Genomic DNA, 12,172 nt, shown 5'->3' on the forward strand with positions numbered 1-12,172 from the left:
CAGAATCTAATCAAAGTTTTACATATTTATTTTATATAACATTTTTTGTCAATTGGCTCTTTTAAATGGCTAGTATTGATTGTTGGATGGGAGCCTGGTGTTTGCTGCTGCTGGAATTATTAGATGAGAAATTATAGTTAATTATTAGCCTATGTTTTTGCATCATTTTCACAGCTCCTAATTGCATGTGTCTTGGAGAAAATTATTTTGAATCCTTTTGGCAATTTTGGGAGTTTATAAACTTTTGAAAATGTTTCAATTGGGAAATGATATTGTGCTATAGGGTTGGCTTGCTGGATGTGACAGAATAGACTCCATCTTGTGTTTGCTTTAGTTTAGGTTGTTTAGTTTAGTTAAAATGGCACCCACCGTGGGAAGTAGGGCAAAACTCCAGGGTAGGCTTACAAATCCCAGATGCCTCCCGCCAAAAAGTACGGGAAAGCCAGGGGGCAGAGTCAGAAGATACAAATGCTCCAGCCAGCCTGGGAGGTGGGAGTCATCCTGCAACCCTCAGAGAAGTCAAGAGGCTCTTGCTGCAGATTGCCCACAGGCAGAGAAAGGACTTGGCAATCAGGGAAGGCAGCAGTGGGAAGGGATCCTCAGAGGGATCCAGAATTACCTGTAGAAGGCAGGAGCCTAGTCTGCAGGTTGGCAACTGAACCTCATCCCGAGGGAATATAAGTATAGGGATCAGTTCAGGGACAGAGGAACTGTGTTTTGTCTTATTTTATTTGTGTGCAGTTGTATTTTCCTTTCTGTGCTTGATTTAAAAGTGCCCTTTTGTGTTTAAAATCCTGTTACTTGTAAATAGTCAATAAAAACTTTGTTCTTTATTCAAAACCGCAGTCTGGTGCTCTGACCACGGAGTCTCCCCCACTCTGACCACTACCAGTGCCTTAAGAAGGATCCTGGGAGGGAAGAAGCTCAAAAATGTTCAGGTGCCAACCCTCCAGGAGAACCCCAAAGTTATGGGGTTTTATCTCCAAACCCCGGGAGTCAGCCAGAGGGGTCTCACTGCCCCTCAAGAAAGGCATAGGGAAGTCAGTGAGCGGTGGCAGCTATTGAAGAGTGACAGAAGCCCACCAAGGAGGTGAGAAGGGGAAGCGGGGCTCATGATGCCTTAGATGCACTTTCTTCAAGAGATAGGTTTAGGATAAAATCCTTTATTCCTACATCAGATGAACTTGAAGCCAATTTAAAAAGAATTCCTGTGTACAGTGATGTTGCACTATTGTTTTCCATTCTTGCTAATCTGACAGCATCTAAGCAAGAAATTCAGCAAGGTGATCATATTATTTACACTTCCCAGGCAATATAATTTGTAAACTCAAGGGCTTTTTTAAAAGAATAATATTTCAACTTCATTTTCCTAAAAATTAATGCTTATTCCACAAAAGGTTTACAAAGTTCAGTTATTGCAAAAGTTTTTCAGTGTTAATTTTAAAATTTATGCATTTTTTTTTCAATCACTATGGTATCTAACAATAATATCTTATGTCCTTTAGAGGTAGGGTTGCCAAGTCCAATTAAAGAAAAATCTGGGGACTTTGGGGGCGGAGCCAGGAGACTTCAGAGGTGGAGCCAGGAGACATTGGGGGTGGAGCCAGGAACAAGGGTGTGACAAGCATAATTGAACTCCAAGGGAGTTCTGGCCAGCACATATAAAGGGACAGCATGCCTTTTTAAATGCCTTTCTTCCACAGGAAATAATTAAGGATAGGGGCACCATCTTTTGGGGCTCATAGAATTGGACCCTCTGGTCCAATCGTTTTGAAACTTGGGGGGTATTTTGGGGAGAGGCACTAGATGCTATACTAAAAATCTGGTGCCTCTACCTCAAAAAATAGCCCCCCCCCAGAGCCCCCAATACCCACAGATCAATTCCCTATTATTCCCTATGGGAATCGTTCTCCATAGGGAATAATAGAGTGCCTAGTAGACATTTCTCTCTCCCCCCATGCTTTCTAAAGGGGGGGAGGGCCTCCGTACCAGGGAATCCCCCCTCCCTGCCCCCTCCCTCTCTCACACACACAAATACTTACTTGGTCTTCTTCCAGCAGAACTTTGCTTACTGTGAAAACGAAAGCAAGGCTGCACAGGAAAAGAAAGGGAAGGGCCGTTCTCCATGGAAACTGTTACTGACCCTTTCCCATGAAGCCCTTTCTGTTTCCTGTGCAGCCTTAAAGGGGCACACATTTTAAAAACAGATCAGAAGCTCTACAACAACATGATGCCTACAGGTATGTTCTCTCCCCCCCCCGCCCCCCCTCCTGCTTCCAGAGTTTTTGAGAGCGGGGGGAGGAGGCTGCAAATTTGGGGGTCCTCCACCAGGGCAGGGGGGGGGGGGTTGGAAAGCCTATTTAGAGGAGAAATCGTGAATTGCAGAATTTTAAATACCTGTCATCATCCTTGGTTTCACTCAGTTTTGTTTATAACACTCTTCCATTTTCTTTTAGTCATGAGGGTGGGGGATTGGGAGGGGCCTTACAAGTGGAGTAGCCTAGGGCCTCTCTTCATCTAAATCCGGCCCTGCCTGCTTGCCTCTTCCCTGGAATATTCTGTGGGGTGACCATGACTCAGTTGTGAGTTGATGGCATGGTCTTCTTCTTAAATACGAAATCATAGGGCTTTGGATCTTAGAAAATTGAACAACCTTCATTCCAGAGAGTTCACTATGCTGCAACAAAGAATGTTATGGTTTCTTCCAAGGATAACAGGTCTAATGTGTTTGTACAATTTTAGCACTCACAATTTTTATTTATTTTTGTTTCAAAAGTACAAAGAAATGAAAAAAAACCCCTCTAAATCCCCAATATAGTTTATAGATGTGGCTAAACCACAAGTTAATGTGAGGCATATTTTGTAGCTCTGGAAAGCCAGTTTGGTGTAGTGATTAAGTGTGCGGACTCTTATATGGAAGAACCAAGTTTGATTCCTCACTCCTCCACTTACAGCTGCTGGAATGGCCTTGGGTCAGCCATAGCTCTGGTAGAGGTTGTCCTTGAAAGGGCAGCTGCTATGAGAGCCCTCTCAGCCCCACCCACCTCACAGGGCATCTGTTGTGGGGGGAGAAGATATAGGAGATTGTAAGTCACTCTGAGTCTCTGATTCAGAGAGAAGGGCAGGGTATAAATCTGCAATCTTCTACAGTGCTTTCAGTTTGATGAACAATTGTGTGAAGTTGAACTTTTTTAAACATTAAAAGTGATTACATATGTATCAATCATACTATAATACAATGCAACAATAAAGTACACATTTCTAGAGTACAACAAGAAAATATTTATTTCAGTTCTTGTAAACTATAGATGACAATTGCAGTAATTAAAAAATGGAAGCCCCTTAGTGCCAAATTAACATCAGGAACTGCAGCCTGTATCAAAATGAATCTTGTCTGCAGCTTTGGCAGTTTCTGCTAGGTCCAAAATTCAGAGAAGGCATTTCTGATTCGCAGGGGCTGTGATTGCTGTGATTGCAAACTATTTTAGCAATTATTTAAATAAAGATCAGTAATGTTATAGACAGTGGGCAGTTAATTTGAGCAAAAATCAGTTATTATGACAGTGGGCAGTTAATTTATAGTTAATTTATTTATAGACAGTGGGCAGTTAATTTGAGCAAAAATCAGTTATTATGAAGCATTTGATTAGGCTGGTGATTAAATGTTTGATGTCAGAAATCATAAATGTGACAAGCACAATACTGTTGTATATGAGATCCTGCTTCCTCATACCATTGTGGTGGATTTAAGAACAAAAGAGAAGCCATGTTGGATCAGACCAATGGCCCATCCAGTCCAATACTCTGTATCTCATAGTGGCAAAAAACAAAACAAAACAAGGTGCCACCAGGAGGTCCATCAGTGGGGTCAGGACACTATAAGCCCTTCGACTGCACCCCCGCCTCCCAGCACCAAGAATACAGAGCATCACTGCCCCAGACAGAGAGTTCCATCAATTACGCTGTGGCTAATAGCCACTGATGGACCTCTGCTCCATATGTTTATCCAGTCGCCTCTTGAAGCTTTCTATGCCTGTAGCTGCCACCCACTCCTGTGGCAGTGAATTCCATGTGTTAATCACCCTTTGGGTGAAGAAGTACTTCCTTTTATCTGTTCTAACCCACTGCTGAGCAATTTCATTAAGTGTCCATGAGTTCTTGTATTGTGAAAAAGGGATAAAAGTACTTCTTTCTCTGCCTTCTTTATCCCATGCATAACCTTGTAAACCTCTATCATGTCACCTCTCAGTCGACGTTTATCCAAGGGTGGGGTATAAATCTGTACACCTTCTGAGAGTTTCAGAGCTTTTCTCCATTCTTAAACACGCTTTGCTGTGATGTTTTGGGAAAGATTGCTGTAAAGCCAGAACGGCTTCTGTATGGACAATAGCCACCCACAAGGCAAGTCTTTCCATGTCTTGGTCTACTGGGTTAATTGAAAAAAAAAAAAAAAAATATATATATATATATATATATATATATATATATATATATATATATATATATATATATATATATATATATATATATATATATATATATATATTAGGGTTCCCAAATCCCCCGCTAGGCCTGGAGACCCCCGATTTGGAGCCTCCTCCCCCCGCTGGCCATAAAAGGGAAAGCGGGGGGAGGGGAGGGGGAGAACGGCAGCCCTTCCCACCCAGCCCCGATCGCAGCAGCCAGAGCTCTTCCGTTTTCTCAGGCTGCTTCCCGCCCCCAGTCAGCTGGCCGGTGAAGGGAGGGGAGCCCAGCCACGCCCCCAAAGGACCATGTGCCTTTGCACCTCCGGAGGTGAGTGAGTTCTGCCGGCTTCCTATTCCATGCCATAAAGTGCTCAGCTGGTGTGCCTGTGTTGCTGTGAGAAGCTGGCAGCAACTCGTGAGTACAGAGTCCCCTGCATCAGATTTGCCAGAAACGGGGGGGGGGGGGGGTGGAGAGGGGGGTGGAGAGGGAAACGTCTTCTCATAGGGTATAATGGGGAATTGATCTGGAGGTTTCGGGGGCTCTGGGGGAGCTGTTTTTTGAGGTAGAGGCACCAAATTTTCAATATAGTATCTAGTGCCTCTCCCCAAAGTATCCCCCAAATTTCAAAACGATTGGACCATAGGCTCCAATTCTATGAGCCCCAAAAAAGGTGCCCTTATCCTTCATTATTTCCTATGGAAGGAAGACATTTAAAAAGGTGTGCTGTCCCTTTAAATGTGATGGCCAGAACTCTCTTGGAGTTCAATTATGCTTGTCACACACTTGTTCCTGGCTCCGCCCCAATGTCTCCTGGCTCCACCCCCAAAGTCTCCTGGCTCCACCCCCAAAGTCCCCAGATATTTCTTGAATTGGACTTGGCAACCCTAATATATATATATATATATATATATATATATATATATATATATATATATATATATATATATATATTTTTTTTTTACTTGGAAGCACAGAAGCTCCAAGTTCAGGGTTCGAGGCTAGGTAGAGTTATCCAATCCAAGGTCAGATTCCAAAAACCAAGTCAGCAGCTAAATATCTATCATACACACAGGGCCAGCTCACCCACTAGGCAAACTAGGCATTTGCCTAGGGTGCCAGCAGGGCGGAATTCGGCCTTTCCCCCACCCCTAGGCAAATGCCTAGTTTGCCTGCACTCCCCAGCCTACTTCTCCATCCCTTCCCCACCAGGTCTATTTCAATGCCCAGGAAGGGGAGGTGGAGCGCTGTGCTCCCCAGGCTATTTAAAGGTGCCCCCCCCCCGATCAGCTGATTGGCAGGTAAAACAGTGCCTGAGCCTCCTGGCTCCTATGCCAGCCCTCTGGCATGCTCACTGTGAGTGCCGGGTTGAGGGGGCAGGCCAGCAGCAGTGGGAATGACGAGCAAGCCGCTGAAAGAGTGGCCACCTCCACTGCCTCCTCACCACTTCCTTCCTAGATTGTGAAGAAAGGAAGTGGAGAGGAGGCAGCGGCGGCCGCTCTTTCAGCAGCTTGCTCATCATTTCCAACAGTGAGTGAGCCGAAGAGCCGGCATAGGAGCCAGGAACCTCCAGCACCATTTTACAATACAATACAAAAATTACAAGCTGGAAAATGTTATGACTATGAGTTAGACTGGGAAGAGAAACTCTGTTGATACAAATAGAATGCTAGCCTAGACAAGAATGTGGCCATTTTTTTTTTAATTCAGGGGTTTTAAATGACAACCTGCAGAGATTTTTTAAATGCAGGAAATACAGATATTTGCTTAGGAGAATATGATTTCATACTCAAGGGAATTCAAAAAATTCTTAAGAGCTCAAACACAAGAAATATAAGGGTAAAGACTAGACACAATAAACTCTGGCTGGATGATGAGTGTAGAAGACTGAAAAACTCTCTCAATGCTAATTATTTTAGGTATAGATTTGAATCAGATGTAATAACACAGGAAGATCTAAAAACCCAAAAGTCACAGGAGAAACAACTTTTCCAAAAGTGGGGCGGGGGGGGGGGGACAGGAGGCCACCACTCTTCCATGGGATCAATTCAGACAGGTGATGAAGAATAAAAACTCTATTTTATTTTGGAGATTAGTTACAGATTCTGTAAGTAAAGCTGACAAATAATATATGGGGGAAACACTATAGGGAACTGTATGGAAATTTGGCAGTGAATAACTTCCAGATGGAAGATCTTGGTACGGTACCCTCCCAAAATGGCAACCAGTGAATGCTACAGAGGTGAAATATTGTACAGAAGCTCTAAGGCCAGGCAAAGCCCCAGGTATTGACCTAATTCTTTCTAATAAATTCTTCTAATAAAACAAAACCTTGACTGGTGGGTGCCTGTCCTACCAGCACTCTTTACAGCAATAGATAATACAGGGAGAATTCCAAAAGAATGGGAGGGGGCAGCTGTTATTATTTCCATTTACAAAAAGGGCAACAAAGATGACCCTATCAATTACAGACCAACTAGCTTATTCAGTATTATAAGCAAACTGTACATAAAACATCTCCAATGGAAACTTGGGGATTGGATCAAGCAGGAGAGATGTCTGGATGACGAACAGGCTGGTTTTAGAGAGGGATATTCAACTTTAGATCAATGTATGATCTTAGACTATTTGATGACAAAATATTCCTCTGACTCCATAATGTCACTGTACATGGCTATCATTGAACTAAAATCAGCATGTGGCTCAATCTCCAGACCCCATACCATACCAAATCTTTAATGGCATAACAGTTGCAAATAAAAATACACAGAATATAAGAATTTAAACATTGGAGATAAAATCAAAATGAAACTGAGTTAACAGATGCATTCATACACGGTCAGATTTAAATTTAAGGATGTCAGACAAAAATTTTGCCACAGCCTCGCTAACCTCCCCCTCAGTATCGTTCACTAAATAATAACAAGGTGGCAAAATAGACAAATCTGGGGAGAAAGAAAGCTTGCAAAATAAATCTTTACGGAGATTATGATAAAAGGAACAATCAAGCAATATATGCTGAATTGAGTCGGGAATATTCGCTCCACAGGAACAGAGTCTGTCGCATAAAGGGACTCGATGATATCACTCTTGTGAAACTTTGGAGGGAAACACATTTAGTCTAGCCAAAATAAATGCCCTGCGATGACTTGGAATGGTTAAGTCTGATAAATAATGGGGCATTTTGCTGCAGAAAGCATAAAGACCTAAGGAAGCTGGGGAGCAAATGTAAGGGTCTGTTGGCCGTAGTTTCGTTTCCTCCAACTCCCACAGTCTCAATTTAATACATCTGAAGATATATGACTCACCAGAAGTAAAAAAATCATCAACCTCTATCCCCAACTGGTTAAGTTTGGACATAAGCACTGCTGTCCAGGATGAAATATATGGGTCTCTTTTCATACAATCAAGAAGGCTGTTAGGATCTGTTCTAAAGTGAATTTTGAGCCAGAATTTGAACACTGCAATCCAGGCTTTTGTCTCCACCAAAGACTGACCCACTTCAGAGCAGAGAGCAAACTGGACACACATTTTGGCATACCAAGAATTTGTCTAAAGAATGAGGCTTGAATGCCCTCCACTTTCCTGGTAAATGCTGAGATCCATATAAGGATACCATCGAGAATTTGGGCTAGCGTTTTAGCTTTGAACATCTTAATTGCTGCTGGAACTAATTGGTTGCCCCTTGCAAAAAAACCTGTTTAATATGAGCAGCCAAACATTTAGCCAAGTTGACGGTGTTGTTACGATGTGAAACCCAGCTTAACTTGTGATTAAAAGTGATCCCCAAGTATTTAAAAAATTTTGTTTGCTCAATTGTTGAGTTGCCAATAAATCATCTTTGTGGGTGCCAGCAATCTGAAAAGACAACTACTTTAGATTTGGCATAATTGATAGAGAGTGAATTACAATTGCAGTAGTCATAGAATTTGAGCAGCCGAACGTTTAGCCAGTGTTGTTATTAAACCACACCCGTTATATTAGAATATTAGGCCACACACTCATTAGCCTATTAGTCCACACCAGCTGGGATAATCAAGGGCAAGTGGAACTGGTGGTAGCTGGCTCCCGCCCCCCCACCTGCCACCCCTCCCTCCCTTCATGCAAATGCTGCAGTTGCTCCCACCAGACCCTTAAAGGTACCCACATTCCCCAGCAGCAGCCCTTCAGAAGACAATGCCCACCACTCAGAAAAGACAGGCAGAGAGAGAGAGAGGCCAGCAGGACATCAGGAGGATGCTGCGCAAGCATGGCTGGGCCCCTGAGCCCCAGCGGCCAATACCAAATGGCAATTGCAAGTGAATGACAACAGCAGGCTTGATTGGAATAGGTGTGAAATGCAGAGGGGTAGTAGACATGGAGATACCAGCATTGGTAATGAGACAGGAGACCTAGGTCTCCATTCCATCCAGGTGGATTCAGTCCAGGAGGATGTGGCTTTCATTGAACTAAAATCAGCATGTGGCTCAATCTCCAGACCCATTTTATGGGAAAAATCGAAATCTAGATCTATTGATAGACGCTTATTATGTTTTTAGCATATCGCTTTGAGTGAATTCTTCCCTCTGACTGTAATGGAGACCTATCACATGCAAGCACAGTGATCTCCGACATGGTGGCTTGTTTTTCCTAATGCTTGTTTTTCCTAACAGCCACATCCATCTTCCCCAAAGCATCTATTTCACTCCGTAACTCCCCCCAACCCCCAATCCATCCTCTTTTTATATTTACTTCCTGGCAATCACATTTGTATAGAGGAGCAAATCATGGTACATGATGCTTTACAAACATCTGTAGTCTGGAAAGTTGCATCTGCTGAGAGATTCCCTTACAACCTCTACTCCCTATCCCTACCTCTGACGCAGCTGAGTAAAGCAAATTTTACTGACAGAGTGGAGATAAGGTATAAAATTCTGGTTGACAGAGATATAAAGTTTGGGTCAAACATTACCAGATCTTTAACCAAGATATAGTTGTAAAGTGTACATATAATTGGACAAATTATATGTGCAAGAAGTGAGCTGATTTGTTACCTTGGGCATACGTATTTGCTGTGAATCATTAACCTGAAAGTAACTTGCTCTTCTTTTGACATTTTCCAACTAGTCGTTCCACCTTCTTTCTGTTACTGACATACCTTGAGTGTCCCAATTATCTGTTGCTAGCTACACTGTTGTCAGGGACCTGCATATCTACGGGACCGCCTTTCTCCGCATATCCCCCAGAGAGCACTGCGTTCAGGGGCAAAAAATCTACTTTCGGTCCCCGAACCAAAAGAAGCCAGGCTATGCGTGACAAGATCTAGGGCTTTTTCGGTGGCAGCAGCAGAGCTTTGGAATGCTCTTCCAGAAGCCGCCTCGCCGAGCTGCCTCCCTAGCGACAGCGCCTCACGTAAAGCCAATGGCTGCTTTCTTTTGCCCGCGCGGCCAGGCGGGGGAGCTGCTGCTCTCGTCGCCCTGTTTGGATCCTGCCGGCAAGGAATTCAAAAAGATACTCTATATTTTGAATGGAAATGTTGGGGGGTCGTCTTATACGCCCAGTCGACTTATACGCCGGCAAATACGGTACGTTGAGTGTCCCAATTATCTGTTGCTAGCTGCACTGTTGTCAGCAGTTGAACCAGTAACAAGAAAACCACACAAGCTTGTTCCCATGTAGAAACCATATACATAACAAAACAGGAGTGACGGTTAACAATCAAAATATTCAAAACAATCTCAACCCGACACTTATGGCTTTTATGAAATCAATGAATAGTCATGCAGTAGTCCATTCAGCCCAAAGTCTCATACAAACACCCCAGGATTTATTATTAGTTCCTGTGACAGTAAGGTATGGGTTAAACAGAAAACCAAAGAAAATCAAGGACACATAGAGCCTGCGTCAGGTGACCTGAGGGTGGGGGCCAGAGTGCTTGGAACTCTCAGTGTGAGATTGACAGCTAACGGCTGAGGAGAGTCAGTTAGTGCCTGTCAGAGTCTGAGAGAGTTGGTGTCTGACAGAATCTGAGAGAGTTGGTCTTTGAGAAGGAGCTGGGGCAGTAGCTGTGGAGAGTCTTCATGAGAAGAAAAGCTGACTGCTAGCTCCATTTCGATTATGTGTAATCTTCTACAGTGATGGTATCGCTTTACTCTGCTCTGGTATGACCTCATCTGGAGTACTGTGTCAGTTTGGGGTACCACATTTTAAGAAGAATATAGACAAGCTGGAACGGGTCCAGAGGAAGGTGACAAAGATGGTGAGGGGTCTGGAGACCAAGTCCTATGAGGAAAGGTTGAAGGAGCTGGGAATGTTTAGCCCAGAGAGGAGGCAGCTGAGAGGTGATATGATCACCATCTTCAAATACTTGAAGAGCTGTCATATAGAGGATGGTGTGGAATTGTTTTCTGTGGCCCCAGAAGGTAGGACCAGAACCAATGGGTTGAAATTAATTCAAAAGAGTTTCCGGCTCAACATTAGAAAGAACTTTCTGACTATTAGAGCAATTCCTCGGTGGAACAGGCTTTCTCGGGAGGTGGTGGGCTCTCCTTCCTTGGAGGTTTTTAAACAGAGGCTAGATGGCCATCTGACAGCAATGAAGATCCTGTGAATATAGGGACAGGTGTTTGTGAGTTTCCTGCATTGTGCAGGGGGTTGGACTAGATGACCCTATAGCTTTCTTCCAACTCTATGATTCTATGATGTGGGCTGAAATAAGTATACAATATGTTATCAGTCATTATTTTAACAATGTGCAAATAAATAATTACTACCCAACTGTGTTCCTTATGCTGCAATTTGCATGGAAACTGGACTGTTGCTGCTGGAAACTCGCGCCTGGCTTTTGACCTTTAAGTTTTGGCTGCGCCTTTTATTTAATTCTGATCAGAATTCTTTCACCTTTTTGATGCTGATGGATCATCATGCATCCAAATGGTTGACCCTGATCCAAAAGAAAATCACATCCATAGGAATTTCCTTGGATGCATTTTATTTATCCTCTGCTTCCGCGGTATTTCAATCCATCAAACGTAGACTACTAGATATCCAGTTGCAACATCTAACTGAGGCAGCTCGGAAAACTTGCTCCCCAAGCTATCTGGGTTTATCCCAGATTCCTGGGCTTTTAGCTCCCTATTTCCTCTTTTTAACTGATCCTCCCCAAAGAAGAGCATTCATGCTGGCTAGATTTAATGCATTACCATCGGCCATCCTTTTCGGAAGATACCACAGAATCCCCCGCAATCTTAGACGATGCCCTTGTAGTCAAGGAGTCATCGAAACGGTCCCTCATGTTCTTTTGGACTGCCCTTTTTATAGCAGTCCACGTGCAAGATATCTAGATTCACTGCTTTCTGACCATCAAGACCTTTCTGACAATGCCAAGGTTCGTTTTCTACTCCACGGGAAACACAACTTTGTCACTACTCATGTTGCTTGCTTTTTACAGGTTGTGATCCAAATCAGAGAGGCTTTTACTCATGCATAGCTTACTGCTATTTTATGTCATTTAACTTTTGCTGGTTTTTTCTAAGGTTTTATTATATTCTATAGTGTCAGTGTTGGTTTTAAAGTATACTGTATTTTTGTATCAATGCCAATAAAGGTCTATGGTATGGTAAATAATTACTATGTAATTTCAACAAAATAAAGTACAGGCAGACCTTATTTTAAGTGCAGTTGGACGTCAATGTGATTTACAATTATTTCACAATATTAAGTCTGAAAG

The sequence above is a fragment of the Heteronotia binoei genome, chromosome 12 (genome assembly GCF_032191835.1).
Source record: "Heteronotia binoei isolate CCM8104 ecotype False Entrance Well chromosome 12, APGP_CSIRO_Hbin_v1, whole genome shotgun sequence".
Classification (NCBI taxonomy): domain Eukaryota; kingdom Metazoa; phylum Chordata; class Lepidosauria; order Squamata; family Gekkonidae; genus Heteronotia; species Heteronotia binoei.